Genomic DNA, 14,447 nt, shown 5'->3' on the forward strand with positions numbered 1-14,447 from the left:
ATGTTGTATATCACCCTCTACTCTGGTGAGGACACTCTGTATCCTTTGGCACATATGCTGGGATGAGTCCCCATAGTTTCCATTGGAAAATCAAATACAAATTAGCTTTTAATATGGAGTATGATATCCCAAAAAATCTTCATTATTTTTAACTAAAATCCAAAGGAATTCTTTGCAGAGGAAATGATGTGGTTTTACTTTTGTGTTCAGCTCTTTAGTTTTTTAAGCACTATCTTCGAGCTTAAATTATTTAAGTATTTTTTTTATTTTAATTTATTTATGATAGTCACAGAGAGAGAGAGAGAGAGAGAGAGGCAGAGACATAGACAGAGGGAGAAGCAGGCTCCATGCACCGGGAGCCCGACATGGGATTCGATCCCGGGTCTCCAGGATCGCACCCTGGGCCAAAGGCAGGCGCTAAACCGCTGTGCCACCCAGCGATCCCAAATTATTTAAGTATTAATGCTAAACTCAAATGGCCTCCTTTTTTTCTTAAGACCATGAATTGTTACGATTGTTTTCACATTTGAGATCATAGAAAAGTCATATAATACATGGCACTGTCATATATTCATGGCATAGAATTATTTTATATATACCATGTTTAGTGGCCAACATATAAGCAGAAAGCACATCTTGAGAAAAAAGCTACTTAATTAAAAATTAAACGATAAATTAAAAGTTAAATTATGCAAAACTAATAAGCTACATTTCCAAGACCAACAATTAATACACTACACTATATTCAGGAAAGATGCTTGCATTTTAACATTTGTTTTATGTTAGAATTGCAGTTTGCAGTGTGTGCTGTTTTGAAACATTTATTTTGAAGAGCTCAGCATGCCTGAATTAAGGCGTAAATCAATGGTCTAAGATTTTTAATGGTTATAGAATTTATCATAGATTAAAATCCTTGATAAAACAGCTACAGTGGAAAAAAATGTCCAATTTCTTTTCAGTTAGTACTAACTTCACAGCATATTTGATTACATTTATTTGTTCCAATGTACAGGTCAGTAGTGCAGAAATTCACTCAATTGACAAAGTCCTAAAGCAGTCTGTTATTTTTTTGACCAGAATTTTCCCCCTTATTTGTGTGTAATGGATGCAGGACTACAATAATGACAATTACTAAAGTTTTGAACTGTAGGAACTTTCTACAAATTGATATTAAGTAAAACTAAGGATATTTAAGTTTAAGAAACATCCATTTAAAAAATTATGTGACTCTACAAAAACAGATCTTTAAGTATATGTTCCATTTTAAATAAGCTGGATGTATTAATACCCAGATTTATAAATAGCACAGCTGCATTCACCATTTGTTTCTTCCCTGTTGTTCATGGTTTTTATGCTTGTGCTTGATGTTTGCATGTTTTAGACTGAGCAGGCGCCTCTCTTTGAAAGGAGTTCTCCATATAATTAGGTATGGAAGCAGAGCTTTCCTAGGTCCATCCATGTGCCTGGTGGTCTGTGCCCTAGACATTATCATGTATCCGGTGTTAGACTCTTTGCAGGGCACTCAGCATACAAAGAACGATAGAGCTGTTTGAACTTTTGCCGCAAGAATGTTCAGTTTTGGTGCGAAGAGCCAGAAACTGATAATCCTAAAATAGTATGGTAAGATCATTCGTGAAACATGCTGGAGGTTTTGTGAGGCCACAGAGGGGGCCTGATTAGCAGGTTGGGTTATAAATTGGGAAAAAGTATGCTCCCCTCTCCTTTAATACTGTTGTCCCTCATTTGTTGCCCCAGGCACACAAACAGGTAATACACACTGGCATTTATAGAGGGGTGCCATCACTGCGCAAAAGGCGTTGGGAAGGTTTGGATCCATTGCGTTAGCAATGCTCCCTCTATAAAGAGGTGCTCCTAGTTGAGTGATGGTGCAAGCCTGCTCTCTGTACCCTTACAGCACATCCCTCCCCTTTCCTGCACCACCCCCTCCAGGACTACAGTTGGGTTCAGTTTCAAGTGTTTTCTGTGTTGCACCACAAAGGTGAGACGGGATGTTTCAACCCACGCTGAAGTGTATGTGAAGCACTAAGCAAAGAAGCCTTTAAGAGATATTGCTGGTCAAGTGTGCCTTGTGTCCTGAAGGTGTTGTTGCTACTCTCATTATTATGACTTTTTTTTTTTTTTTTTTTTGGTCAAAGATAAAAGTCCAATGTGTTACTAAAGAAAAATGTTGCAGGGTTGGGGGGTCTCAGGTCCATTACCAGAAGGATGGTTGTATGTGAGAGCTCGGAGTAGTCTTAGTGATACCTGAACTTTGTCTAAGGAATTTTGGACAGTTTTGAGATTTTAAAAATGTCTCCTGGTACCCAACTACAGGTGAGCAGTTTGATTTGTTGGTAAAGTAGTGGAGAAAAAAGTTGTTGCATGCTATTTAGGGAAGCTCCTAAGAATGTGGGAGGTCCTCTAGTAAATGCTTTATGAGAGTCCTTACCACCCAGCATGCCTCTTTTGATCCTTAACTTGTTAGATTTGGATAAATCTAAGCAGGCATTTTTTAGTTGTTAGAAAGGTTTTAATGGAGTAGTTTTCCCATTTTTTTGTGGGAATTTTTACAGTGAAAATATTAAAAGGTATATAAGTCACATTTTAAATAACAAATCTTGTAGTGCAACACAAATTTTCTAACATCATACTATACTTATTCACAGACTAGAGGTAATTTGTGAGAGTTGGTGCTCTTGAGAGAAAATTATATGCATATGCTCCTCTTAGTAAATTAAAGTCACCCCTAAAATGTGAGTTTATATTATTTAAATTCTCATTGCCATCATCATTTACAATAAAATTAGTTCCTATAGCATAACTATTGTTATCATACTTAAAAAATATACTGAATATGTCAAAGCTTTAAACTCAGGTATACTTTACAATCCATTTCCTAAAGACATTTAGGGAGTAAAATATGGTTTTTGAGTGAGTATATTTTGTTCTATTTTGTGGGGTTTACTAAGTTTAATATGCCTTTGTTTACTAAGTCCTCAAATCATCTTTGTAAAGTAAATTTTTAAATAAATTATATAGCGCATCTAAGTTTGAAGGCTTTTCCTTCTGCTTTCTTGAGATAAATGTTCTAGATAAAATCCATCTAATTAGTTTATCATAAACAGTTTCTACACTGCCACATCTTTGGCATTTTCTTCAGGTCAGGGTTGTCTGTATCACTCTCTGAGATGTGGGAAATGCTGAACACATGCTTTTGGTGAGGGGTGTCAGAAGTGTGATGTCACTGCATGGGGATGTCAGTGTGTGGGGCATCAGCCTGTGTCAGTGTCCCCCCATCAAGGGTGCGTGGAGATAATTGTGTGGTTTGACTCTCTCCGACTCTCCCCTGAATCCTTACCTTGCCCTTGCTCCCAGACAAGAACTGTCTTCCCCTAAAGGCCATTCTTTTCAGCTTTATCTTCTCCTTCAAAATGGTGAGCTGTTTCTGTGATGAAAGAGGACATGTGGTCCCTAAACCGTGTTAGTTAGCATGGTAGAGAGAGTCCTCTTGAAAGAAGTGCTGCTGTGCTAACATGGGATTGTTGTCTGCGTTTCTTTTCTCTGGACAGCAAGATTGTAGTTTTGCTTCTGGAACCTATTCTTTTTTTTTTTTTTTTTTCCTGTTAAAATTCAACTATCAAATATTTAAAAATATTTACTGGTATTCTAATGGTACTGGGCACTTAGTAGGTGCTGTGGATTGGATTGTGTCCTCAGAATTCAAATTTTCAAGCCTGGATCCCCAGTGTGACTATTTTTGGATTTAAGACCTATAAGAGTTTATTAAGATTAAATGAAGGCATAAGGGTAGGGCCCTGAGGGCACCTTTCTGGTGTCTTCTCTTATAAGGACACTTACTTGTGCTCTCTCCCTCCTCCCCCCACCTCCTCTCACCTCCTCTCTGTCCATCAGTCTCCCACCCCCGCCCCACAGGAGGATACAGTGAGAAGGTAGCCATCTGTAAGTCGGTAAGAGACTTTTTTCCGGAATCTGACCATGCTTGCACCCTGCTCTTGGACTTGGCTTTCAGAACAGTGAGAAAAGAACTTCAGTTCATTAAGCCACATAGTCCATGTATTTTGTTAGCACTCAGAGCTGGCTGAGACAATAAATAATTGCCAAGTACTGTTGGCACTGAGCTTGCCCTCCTAGAATCAGTTTGTTGATCATCAAAAGGGTGCTCGCTTCAGCAGCACATATACTAGAATTGGAATGATGCAGAGAAGATTTAGCATGGCTCCTGCAAAAGAATGACATGCAAACTCATCAAAAGGAAGCAACTGGTATTGCAAATAGTGAGATAACTGCAAAGAGAAAACAACACAGGATGGTTGAATTTTCCTGTATGTACTGTTTTCTGGCTACTTGTAAGTGGAACTCTGGATTGAATTTTACTGTGACTCATGGTATGGACATGTGTCATGTACGGATAAGTGTACAGGTTGATGAATTTTCATAAAAGGATATACCCAGCATCAGGACCAAGAGACACTGCAGTACCAGAACCCTTTGCTCCTTTCTGCTGTGGCTGAGACCTCCTTCCCTTGTCTGTCATGGGAGGTAACTAGTATAGCTAACTTTCACCATTTTTGAAGTAGGCTGTTTCTTCCACATGGTGGCTTCTGATTTGAATCTAATCTTCAACCTGACCCTGATTTCTGCCTCTGCTTTTTTTTAAACCTTTTCTTTCTATTCCAGCTTCTTTTATATTGTTGGCTTTTAACCTGTTAATCTAGTCTTGCTTCACACTCCCAACCCCCACCCCATTTCTTCACTGCATGTGGAGAGAAAAGACTATTTTACAGATTTAGGAAATAGATTTCATAAGCCCTATAAATAAATAAAATGCCTGTATCAGCTTTATTTCGTACATCGTGAAATTCAAACTTCAAAGTAGAGTTTGTGGTTTAATTTGCTTATGTTTTAGCTTGGTATGCACATAGACCTCTGTGGGGTGCCATTTCAGCTACCATTATTATAGTGAAAATATCTATAAAGGAGACATGCCTGTGAATATTCCAGTTTTGAATGCTCTTCTAATGAGGTATTAGATCAGAGGTGGCATTACATTTTGGAGGGGCTGCTGATTAAATGCAGTTTGCATATTATTACATTGCTTTTTCAGTTGACATCAACTTTCTGGTGTGATACCAGCTCTGTGTCAAGAAGGATTCATAGCTCCGAGTTTAGATGTGAAATGGGAAAGGTGCTTGTGTCTTATTTGTGCCTTGGTCAGTTTTTCGTATTAAATACGTCTCTGATATTTTCAATGGCAGTTACCCAAAATGTATAATTTAATAGGCAAGTGCTTCATTTTTTACACATTCAAGAATATTCAAATTCATAAACGAGATAAACATGTATTATCTATATCTTAAAAACATTGCAATTTTATCTATTTTCTTTATATTTCATTGAATTTTTAATAAAGTAGTAAATATTCTGCTTGAAGTGGAAAAAGCCTAAAGAAGGGTAGATTTTATTGAAAGTGTAACATGAGATAAATTTATTTTTAGTTTATTTTTAAAAAAGATTTTATTTATTTATCTGATGGAGAGAGAGAGAGAGAGAGAGAGAGAGAGAGAGAAGCAGGAGAAGTAGCATAGGCAGAGGGAGAAGCAACTCTCCGTGGAGCAAGGAGTCTGATGCAGGGCTGGGTCCCAGGACCCCAGGATCAGGACCTGAGCTAGAGGCAGAATGACGCTCAGCAGACTGAGCCACCCAGGCACCTGGAGAAAATTTATTTTTGATTTACATTCTTTCTAATGCACACAAATGAGTTTTATATATTGGCTAAAGTGCTAGAAGTGGAATGACATACACAGACTTATTTATATGTCAGTGTATCTCATATTGCATATAAACACATGATGCATGTACCTATACTATACATGCACACACATACAGACATGTATAGATCTGGGACTGACAATTACAGGAGGTGGCGGTCTTACTATCTCAAGTTCTATGAAATACTAAAGCAGCTTTAGCCATCATATATATATATATATATATATATATATATATATATATACATGACAACTCTTTATGAAGCGTAAGTTTGCATTTTCTTGCTTTAGTTGCTGTTCTGTTTGCATTAACAGCTTTAGTGTAATGTTTTGATGCCTTAGGCCCTGTAAGAGTCTTGTATTTGGGAGAAGGTGGAGGAAAAGGGATGGCTGTGATAAGGTGCTATGGACTTGCAGGTACACTCATCCTGTAATTTATTGTACCTGTGATTTTAATAGCAAACATGGTAGGAATATGTTTTTATGATGGCAGGTCTTTTTCTTTCCATTAAGATTCTGTTTCTTCTCAGCTCACACAGACCCCAGTACTATGCTTAGAAGACTGACCCTTCCCTATTTGCATTTTCATATCACCTAAATATCATTGCATTTAATGTCAAATACATTTTGAACAAGTTATTGCCACATTGAGTTAGAGTCTCAGTAGGTTTATAGAGGATTGATAGATAATGATATGTTTTTGGTGTCTTGATTTCAGACTTTTTTTTTTTTTTTTTTGGTAATCTCTGAAAGTCCAGCTGTCATTAAAGTACCCTGGATTAAGCTCAGGGAAGATTGATTTCTGCTACAATCTGTTGGAAGTGGTTGAGTGGAGAATATTGAGAGAGTGCCATCATGGGGAATGAAGACTATGATGTGGTGCCATAGACTGTGATTTAGTTGAGTAGGATCCCCCTTGGAAATAGAAAGTTTTCAATTGCCCAAATGCTATTCATTCTGTGATAGCCCTTAAAATTTATTATATGCCTTAGAACAGCTTCAGATGGAGTATATAATTATGGCCCACATCTAATGTCCTATGAATGTATATTTGTAGATTAAAAATTATATTTTAAAATATGGGTCAAGGTTTTTTTTTTTTCCATATAATTTGCCCTATTTTGAATGTGGTTTATTTGGTGGGGAAAAAACATATCTTTCATTGTAGAAAAACTCAGAATTCATTTATACTGGTGAAATTGTATTTTTGTCCTTTATTAGTGATTAAATAAGATAGGAATATATTTAAAAATTAATAGCTTGTGTCTTGTAAATAGAAAGAAAACAAATACTGGACATTTTTGACAATATGAAAATTAAAAGAAATAGGTTAAATAAGGTCTTGATGTGAGATGTGAACTTTCTTTCACAGGTGAGAACAAAGTCTATGCATATAAAACAGGAAACTGTAGTTACTATTTATAGATGAAAGAGTACTTTGTATTGTATCTCTTGGACTCTATTTGCACTGACTTGTCTGGGAGCTAGTGTCCTTGTCAGCTACTAAAGATCATTTTCTTGCTTTCTTTTCCTAGTTAACAGGTCTGATGTAGACTGGAGCATCTAATTCTGTGTGTCTCCCTCTCCGTCCCACCTACTCAGTGTCCTAGGTACATATGACTCCATAGCATATGGCTTATCATGGCTATGGGTGCTTTGGATTATGATGTTAGGTGGCGATATGTTTTAAGGCTAGTTATTATAAACATGAGAAGTCCAGTCAGGAAATTCTTTAACATCAGGTCATTTTTACAGGATTTATTTGTGGATTTATTTGAAGGATTCATACCATCTTTGTCACTGTCTTTTATTTTATTTATTTTATTTTTTATTTTATTTTAGAGCAGGAATGAGGGAAGGAGTGGGGGGGAGAGAGAGAGAGAGAGAGAGAGAGAGAGAGAGAGAAAGAGAGAGAGAGAGAATCTTAAGCAGACTGCATGCTGAGCACTGATGTGGGGCTTAATCCCATGACTCTGAGATCACAACCTAAGCTGAAATCAAAAGTAGGTTGCCTAATGGACTAAGCATCCAGGCGCCCCAATCTGCAATAAATTCGTAAAATTAACTGTAAAAGACTCCCATGTCCCTCAGTCCTGGTAGGTGAGATGATCTCTATTCCCTGGATCTGGTCAACCCAGAATTCTGTATATTACTCCTTATTGGAATGTTCATTTATTCCTCTATTCTCTCATCTATCCCTTCAACACATGTTTACTAGGTGCCTGATATGTTCTTGGTGTGGGGTTCAGCTCTGAACAAAACTGGCCATGTCACTTCTCTGGAGAAGAATCAGGAAAGGGATTGAGAGTTGAGAGGGTGGAGGTGTTATTTTATTTTAGATAAGGTGACTGCCAAGTCTGGTGTCCCTGCAAGGACTACAGGGGCAGGGAGGGGGCCCCTTTGCTGCTGGTGACCTGTCTTCATTCACAGCATCCAGTCCTGCAGCAGACTGTGTTTACAAGTTTAGTGTCTTTTCCCCCAAGCCATGCTGTGAACTCCAGGAAGACAGAGACAGTATGTGCTCTGTTTGCCTAACATACTCCTAACACATAAGAGTGAGTTCCCAGTAAACAGTGTCTAAGAAGTTGATTAAATTTTTAGATAACCTTAAAACACCTATATATTTTAAGAAATCAGGTGGTCGTTGCCTTCTTGAGGAAGACTTCTTGTCTTTTCCCAACCATGGTGCCCATGTAGTAGTGGTCTGATGCATCGACACACACTAAGGTGACTGTTTCCTCCTGGAAGGACCGCTTTTGGGGGTGTGGATGGCACCTGCTCTGCTGTGTGCATCTCCTGCCTCATGGGATGCATTACATCATAATTGCTGAATGTGTTCCTTATTTACTTGAATGATGTAACTTGTAATGGCAAGTTAAATGAATGTTCAAAAGCAGCATGAATTCATATTTATCCAGAAAATCTAGTAAAACACATGCAAGTGTAGATACTATATTCATTTTTACTGGCAGAGTCTCAGTTCTTTCTAACTTTGAACAATTTTCTTTTTTGGCAACTTATTAATATGCATGATATTATCTAAAAAAGGCATGAGATTTCATTGTGGTGAAAGAAATAACAGAAAGAAATGAAAAAAATCCTGAACTGGTGCTGTCTATATTAATAACATTTATATAAGTACATTCAAAGATGAAGTTGCTGTTTTTGGTAATCTGGCATGAAAAATTCGTTTAAATTTATATGCTAGCAAATGGCTAATGAAAGGAAACAGTGACTTACTCTGGCTTTTAACAGTTGTTTGACCAACCACAGCAGCCTGCGTCGGCGTTAAGTCGTATCTTGCACAGGTGTAGAGAGGTTTGTTTCTTACCATCTTCTAGTAATCTCATAAATTATTGTATATTGGGGTGTCACAGTATTTCTTCAGAATTTCTTTGTATCTTCTGTCATAAAGCCTGTTTACAACTTAATTCCAACTTCTGCTTGTAACTGTTGTGTTTTTAAGAAAATAAGAAGCATGTTGCTTCAGGTGTATTCCCAGAACTGGTAAAGAATCGAGAATTGTGGCCAATCAGCTTTCTGTCTGCTGACCTTTTTCTTTTGGGCCCCCTGATAAGTTTTGAAAGGGAGAGCTGGTTGTAGCCCTTTCCAGGGGAGCCTGCCTGGTGTGATGGCAGGTTCAGATCAAGCCCAGAAGTGTCTTCTCATCCTTCGTTCCTACCTTCTGCCAGCTTGCTGTATGGCTGCCACAACAGTAACCTCACACGCAGCTTGATTGGTGAGGATTTACATGTGTGCTAATTAGAGTGGAATAAATGAGTGGCTGTTTGCTGCATTGCCATAAAGGGTGCCCAGATGTACACACTACATGAACATAATGTGCCCAGGCATGGCACATCAAAGTTTGTCAGCCGCATTACCTCAGCAGGCTTAGGGCCTGTCGCAGAGAATTTGCTGATCATCGTCCCCTATGATTTAGTGTCTTACTTGGTGAAAGTGAAAGACCTCAAAACCATGTCTTGGCAACAGGATTTTTGATCCTTTAGGAAAAAAAACAAAATACGTTTAAGCTTAACTGGGAATAATGAATAGATGACTTTAAGCAATGTATATTCAAAAGATGATTTATTATATTTTGAAGTATTTTCCAGTAAAGCAAATAAAATATCAAGTAAATTGGCATAATTGAATAAATTGAATTTTTAGGACTTGTATACACATCTGTCTTTTAGGTGGAATTAAGCCATGTTAGAACCACCCATGCGTTTGTCTGATGTAAGATGGAGCAATGAAATGATTCCATGTAAATTTCAGAAACACTTATCTAGAACTTTACTGTGCATAAAATATCTCTATATGTGTTTAGAAATCTGCAATATATCTTCTTTTAAAATGTACAATTAATACTCGAATCCCCTGTGTTGCATGTATGCACAAAATCTGTAATATCTGATTACTTTGACAAGTAATTTTGTAGTTACATGTTCATAATATTGATAATGTATTAATGTACAATGATTAAATGGTTAAGCTGCCACATTAAAGTTATGAGCAGGAACATTTATCCAGCACAGGGAGGTGGGAACAAAGCCTGTCTGTTCACAGATGGCGTTATTCAATCTCTGTGTCACTCTGTAATGTTAGCCTGAGAGCGTTGACTCTTAGCTTTGATACTGGGCTGCACTCGAGTGACCCAATACAGTTCAGTGATAAGGTTAAGTTAATTACTGGATCCGGGCTATGCAGCTTCCACATGATTCTTGGCGGAGAAAGATTTTGATGCCTTTTGCTTTAATTAAGCAGATATAATGGGGTTTTGAAATAATCCTGTCATTATCAATAAGCATCCCATGTTTCTTCCAACTTTGTTATATGTACTCTAGAAGCAAAGTTCTGTGAAGGGAATGAAGTTTTTCCATTATTGTCTGCATTGAAATGTTCCTTGTTAAACATGTGATCAGTTCAAATTGTGTATTTTAAAGGAATTTTGACCTGAAAAATCCTGTTTGTAACTTCTGTTCAAAAGATAATTGTTTTGTTTATTCATATAAAGATACTAAAGATGAAACTGTCACTGCAATTTTGTGCTTTTACATTTGTGATATATTTTTCACTCAGTTTTTTAAACTAGGACAGATAAATTCTAACTTTAAAATGTTTACCATAATATTTAAGGTTTTAGGGCTTTTGCATATTATCTCTATTTATTGATTTGATTAATCCTATAGAGCTTACATAAATTAGTAGCAAAGTAAAAAATGAAGAAATACTGTAAACTTTTCATTTTTTTCCTCATGTAGGAGTATTCTCATTTTGACACTTTAAAAATTCTAATGAATATAGAATTATTGTTTGGGTAGAAATATAGGATTACACATTTTCTTCGTTTTTTTTTTTTTTTCTAATGGGCATATCTAATATGTGACTAGTGTAGTTTGGGAAAATGTTACAATGTTTTTTATTGAGTTTAGGTTTGCTCCCCACTATCCTTAGTAGGTTCCTTTTCCCACAGCTGTTCTGATGCTATGAGGACAGGACAGAACTCACCCTTGGGCTTGTGCAACATGAACTTGGTAACTGTGGCACTGTCAACATCGCCCCTCTTCTCTGGGTGTTACTGAAGAATTTGAGTAATATTTCTTTAAATATACCTCACAGTGATGCTAGAGGCAAATGAGGTGATCAGAAAGAGCTGGAAGTGTTAGTCGTTTGTTCTTGTTACCTGGTACATGTTTACTGATGTTCACTAGCTTCTAAGTTGACAGAGTGAGTTAATCATTGTCTTTGACTTTTGCCCTCTGCGTTTTAAGTAAAGAAGTGAGCCTGAGTGGAGAATGGAGAAACAGTCTCTGCAAACATAGGTTAGAGTACTCAAACTTAGTCTGCCTATGAAGTCATTGTTACAGGTAGGATGCCTATGACTAGTTCTTCACTCTACTAGCTGATTGGAAAGAGTCTTTTAAAGTAAGACTCTGGTTATCTTTTTCTAGTGTCCTGTCAGAATGAGACACCAGTTTAGAATGAATGATGGAGATACCTGGGTGGCTCAGCGGTTGAGTGTCTCCCTTTGACTCAGGGCCCAATCCCAGGGTCCAGGATCAAGTCCCACATCAGGCTCCTGCAGAGAGTCTGCTTCTCCCTCTGTCTATGTCTCTACCTCTTTTTTTCTCCGTCTCTCATGAATGAATAAATAAATAAAATCTTAAAAAAAATAGAATGATGAATTGTCTCTATTCCTTCTCCACGGACTTTGTTTCCTAGGGAGGGGATACAAAACTTCAAAATTAAATTTAGATTTTAACTAGTATCCCCTTTTAATCTAGGTTATTTTGGTTTGTAGAATGATATAACCCTTTTTTTCCTTCTGCCCCCCTGCCGCCTAGGACCTGTGACCGTATTCTGTTACTGCCGCAGTGGGTAGTTAAGATTTCAGTGGAACTCAAGGTTGCTGTCTATTTACCTTAAAATAGGGAGATTATGGTGGATTCAGGGTGACATAGGGGTCCTTCCATGTGGGGGAGGTTGTGGCACATAATGTAAGAAAGACTCCCCCACCATTGCTGGCTTTGATGATGGAGGAAGGGGTCCTTAGGCAACAAATGTGAGTGGCCTCTAGAAGCTGGAAAGGGCATGCATGGATGGGTATCTTCCCCTAAGAGCCCCCAGAAAGGGTTCTTCTGAAGTATAGATCTGGGAAATATGTTTGTATTGTTTTAAGCCACATTTGTTATAATTTGTTACGACAGCCCTAATACAGTTATATATACTGCAAAGCAAAATTATCCATTAAAATTTATTTATAAATCTTTTTATTAAAGACTTAAAACATTTTGTTAATATTTATTTAATTTTGATTTTTTACTGTAGACTTCAGGAGAACCCAGGGTGTATGATTTGGCCCTGCATGCTTTAGATACGTGTCTTGGCCATTTCATGGCTAGTATTGTGCAGCCTTGTGTTAGACACCTTTAGAATGTGGTTATTAGGCAGGTGGTGTAGTTGGAAGTCTTGGGTTCATAGTCCAGCTTCTGTATCTTAGTTATAGGAAAGTGCCCTTAGCTTCTTTACCTCAAAGTGAGGAAATGATGTGTCTTTTGAGGAGGTGATCAGGTGATGTATGTGTATGTGGGTCAGAAACTATAAAATGCTGCCTGTACACTCTGTTATTAAGACTCCATCTTTCGTTTTAGCCTCAGTGTGTGACATTGGGGAGCTCTGCACAGCACCGGTTAGGGACTACGGATTCTTGCTCTTGGGTTCCCTGGGGCTGGCAGAACTTACCTTGCTGCTGTGTTGGCTCTGCCTTGACTTGGAAAATCGAAGAGACGCTGCCTTGCTTCTCTTTGACCTCATCTGTATGACTGCTGCAGAATTGGGAGTGTAGCTGTTCGTTTGCATTTCCCCAGAGCTAATTTGCTACTTTTCTTTTTCATTCTTGTCAAACATTTTAAGTTTAAAGAAAATGATTATTTTCCATTTATAGGAGTTTCTGACATACTTTATCTTCCAAAAGTTCAATTCATTTAAAATTAATAAGGTTATTGAACAGTGGCTGTAGTGGGCATGGAAGGTAATCCATCCCCGTCCGTGCCCTCCCTGTAATCCTCAGTAGCACCGGTGTTGTCAGATACTGGCCCAACAGAGCGTGCACCATGCCAGAGGCACACGGCCCACTAGCTGACTTGTCCTGGGGAAGTCGCAGGAGATGTCACCGAAACATCGAAGACACATGGGAGTCTTCTATGTGCATAGAGGAGGCGAGGAGGTAGCAGGATGGAAGCGTAGCTGTTTCAGATCCATGCGGCATCCCAGTGTGTAGGGCCTGAAGGAGAGAGGAGCACAGGGAGGGAGACAGGGCTTTCTGTGTCAAGGGCTGTGGAGACGGCATGCTTTACTTGGTACTGTCCCTGCGGTTGTGGGGAGGCTGGTGGAGTTGTCTGATCTCTCTGCCACCCCTTGCCCTGAAGTTTGTATGTGAGACACCCACTTCAGTGACCAAGGCTTCCCTGGGGAGGCTGCTGCAGGGGGCTGGGGGTGAAAGCTCCCTGGAGCATGGGGCAGCAGGGGGGTACATGTTTGGTGTGGAAAAGACAGGGCTGAGGTCCCAACAGAAGGAGAGCTGGTTAAGCATGCACTGGAAAGACTCTAGAGGACTGCCTGGGAGTGCACAGCCGGCTAACCAGCTCCATGGAAGCAGGCTTTGGAAAGGAGAGCATGACACATCTGTGTTTGTGGCCTGTGGCTCTTCCAGGAAGAGGTGCTGAGATGAAGAGGAAGGGAGGCAGTGGAGATGCAGGCAGTGAGTTGGCCTGAGAACACCCAGAATGAGAGAATGACTGGGGGATACCACTGGGGAGGTTCATAGCTCAGCCAGGGACATGGAAATAGACAGTGGGGCCCTGGCAGGTTCCTGCTCAGTACATGGCCAGGATGACATCTGAAACGTCTGTTGTTCTTTCTGAAATAGCGGGGAGCAGGGCATGGAGGACCTCCTAGCTCAAATACTTGCTGTGTTGATGACTGCATGTCCCCTGGGGGTACTTTAATGTTTCTTGTCCTGTGCAGTCAGGCCTAGGGTTGGTGTTCTTCAAACACTTTTGCACGTGTAAAATTGCATATCTCATACTTTATTCCATTTTAGGTAAAAAACACACGAGGGATTTGAAATGAAAGATCTCTAAGATTATCAAAATTCTA

General features: G+C 38.8%; 1 protein-coding gene and 1 non-coding gene across 3 annotated transcripts in view; both read left to right on the forward strand.

Moving 5' to 3' along the window:
- Positions 1-14,447, forward strand: part of ZNF407 (zinc finger protein 407) — a 446,836-nt gene that overhangs the window by 93,290 nt on the left and 339,099 nt on the right. The window lies entirely within an intron of this gene.
- On the forward strand, positions 4,178-4,285 carry LOC112919359 (U6 spliceosomal RNA). The gene has a single exon (XR_003234890.1). It is a non-coding gene; the product is annotated as a U6 spliceosomal RNA (small nuclear RNA).

The sequence above is a fragment of the Vulpes vulpes genome, chromosome 5 (assembly GCF_048418805.1).
Source record: "Vulpes vulpes isolate BD-2025 chromosome 5, VulVul3, whole genome shotgun sequence".
NCBI classification, from domain to species: Eukaryota; Metazoa; Chordata; class Mammalia; order Carnivora; family Canidae; genus Vulpes; species Vulpes vulpes.